At 36.7% G+C, this 3,028-nt stretch overlaps 1 protein-coding gene across 1 annotated transcript in view; it reads right to left on the reverse strand.

The window, feature by feature from the left end:
• The window catches only part of LOC117950777 (macrophage mannose receptor 1-like), a 31,215-nt gene that overhangs the window by 18,022 nt on the left and 10,165 nt on the right, over positions 1–3,028 (reverse strand). The window lies entirely within an intron of this gene.

Raw genomic sequence — 3,028 nt, forward strand, 5'->3', positions numbered from 1 at the left:
ATCTTGTTTCTTACAGTACAGCTTGTTTCTAACATTCCAGCTTGTTTCTAACATTACATCTTGTTTCTAACATTACAGCTTGTTTCTACCATTATAGCTTGTTTGTAACACTACAGCTTGTTTCTAACATTACTGCTTGTTTCTAATATGGCAGCTTGTTTCTAACATTATAGCTTGTTTCTAACATTGCAGCTTGTTTCTAACATTACTGCTTGTTTCTAACATGGCAGCTTGTTTCTAACATTATAGCTTGTTTCTAACATTGCAGCTTGTTTCTAACATTCCAGATTGTTTCTAACATTACATCTTGTTTCTAACATTACAGCTTGTTTCTACCATTATAGCTTGTTTGTAACACTAGAGCTTGTTTCTAACATTACTGCTTGTTTATAACATGGCAGCTTGTTTCTAACATTATAGCTTGTTTCTACCATTTTAGCTTGTTTGTAACATGGCAGCTTTTTTCTAACATTCCAGATTGTTTCTAACATTACAGCTTGTTTCTAACATTACAGCTTGTTTCTAACATTACAGCTTGTTTGTAACACTACAGCTTTTTTCTAACATTCCAGCTTGTTTCTAACATTACAGCTTGTTTCTACCATTACAGCTTGTTTCTAACATTACAGCTTGTTTCGACCATTACAGCTTGTTTCTAACATGGTGTAACAGGGGCCAATGAAGGGCTTATCCAAAGTTAATAATTCCCACTTAGACAACGCCACCTTGGGACTTTCACCCAAAGAGTTTACCATATGAATTAGATTTTTAATAATCCCAGGGGTTCCCACTACGCAGGTCAGGTCACAGAGTGATCAGAGACGTTGTTAGGTATGACTATGCAAAGGATTTATTGTACATTCAAAGAAATAAAAACTAACATTTACTAAAAGACCAAATAACAAACACCACTAATCTCTTAAAGAAAACAAAAGACACAAATGTTTAGGGTCTGGGAGAAATTAAGTAAGTCTGGTAAAAATAAGGTACTTTGTAAAATTTAGAAAAGCAAGGGAATTTGTTAAACTATTGGTTGCTAGAGTGGCAGCAGGTGGATTATATAACTAAATAAATACTGTCAGTAAAACCACCACATGCAACTCACACTAAAAGCATGCAATATATTTGAAATCAGTTTGTTATACTTCACCACCTGTTGTCCTCCAATTGACACAACCATCAATTTTCATCAAACGTATGACCTAGTTGAAAGTCACAAGGACAAACACACTCAGACTTGGACCAACTTCTCCCGTAAACAACCGTATGACACAATCAATAACAAATAAAACAACTAAAACACGGGCGAGGCAAAACAGCAGTGACACTCGGACTCTGCGTACTTGGCTTTGGCTGTACGAACGAAACAAACAGACATTAGAACCTTTATAGTTATCTGCCAAAGTGCAAAACATGTCACCAAACTCACCTCTGGCTGTATCACATCGAGACCCACACCCGAAACACCGCAAACGTTTGGCCCGACCCAGCACGCCAGGTAACAGCAGTAGACAAAAAGAGACAGTCAGCACGCCAGGTAACAGCAGCAGACAAAAAGAGACAGTCAGCACGCCAGGTAACAGCAGCAGACAAAAAGAGACAGTCAGCACGCCAGGTAACAGCAGCAGACAAAAAGAGACAGTCAGCTCTTTCGGCGGACCCTTTATTTCCGCCTTGGTCACGTGACAGTTCACATGACCAACCCTTAACCAATCGGTTACAATGGCAGCTTGTTTGTAACATTACAGCTTGTTTGTAACATTACAGCTTGTTTCTAACATTACAGCTTGTTTGTAACATTACAGCTTGTTTGTAACATTACAGCTTGTTTGTAACATTACAGCTTGTTTCTAACATTACAGCTTGTTTGTAACATTACAGCTTGTTTCTAACATTACAGCTTGTTTGTAACATTACAGCTTGTTTCTAACATTACATCTTGTTTCTAACATTACAGCTTGTTTCTACCATTACAGCTTGTTTGTAACACTACAGCTTGTTTCTAACATTACAGCTTGTTTCTAACATTACAGCTTGTTTCTAACATTACAGCTTGTTTCTAACATAACAGCTTTTTTCTAACATTACAGCTTGTTTCTAACATTACAGCTTGTTTCTAACATTACAGCTTGTTTCTAGCATTACAGCTTGTTTCTAACACTACAGCTTGTTTCTAACATTACAGCTTGTTTCTAACATTACAGCTTGTTTCTAGCATTACAGCTTGTTTCTAACATTACAGCTAGTTTCTAACATTACAGCTTGTTTCTAACATTACATCTTGTTGTTTCTAACATTACAGCTTGTTTCTACCATTACAGCTTGTTTCTAACATTACAGCTTGTTTCTATCATTACAGCTTGTTTCTAACATTACAGCTTGTTTCTAACATTACAGCTTGTTTCTTACCCATCACAATGAACACAACCAGACTCCACTGCATCTTCGCCCTGTTAGAAGATAATAAACAGTTATTTTGGGATGAAATCAGGATTATTTTACTAGATTACTCTCTGACTTCTGGAGAAGACGCTGCAGTTATAGTTTAGATAAAAGTTCACTGTCCTGTTGTCTTTGGGTCAAATTTAACCCATTTTCAACAAACGTCTATATCCAATATTTGGGTTTCTTTCAACAAAATTGCCAAAAATGAACATGAATGGTTCCATTCGCTCGTCTTACTACTTTCATTGACTTTGGGGTTTTTCTGTTCAGTTTTCCAGCATATTTCTGTTATTTTGAACTCAAAACATTCGATTTTTTGACCAAGAATTCCAAGAATAAGAAGTGGCAAAAAAAAAGCATAAAACGTCAAAGTGACAAAAAGTGGAAAGAAAACGTTGAAAAAACAAAAAACACGTTGCCAATAAATTAAAATGCGAGAATAAGCGGAAAAAACTAATTATGATGCAGGAGGAAGTCAACACCTCGACCTGTGACATTCACATTCTTATACTTCCTGTTAGGCTTTTAGGAAAATTATATTCAAATGTGGCAGAGTGAGCTGTCGGGGGGGGGGGGGGGGGGG

Source organism: Etheostoma cragini, chromosome 9 (assembly GCF_013103735.1).
Source record: "Etheostoma cragini isolate CJK2018 chromosome 9, CSU_Ecrag_1.0, whole genome shotgun sequence".
Classification (NCBI taxonomy): Eukaryota; Metazoa; Chordata; class Actinopteri; order Perciformes; family Percidae; genus Etheostoma; species Etheostoma cragini.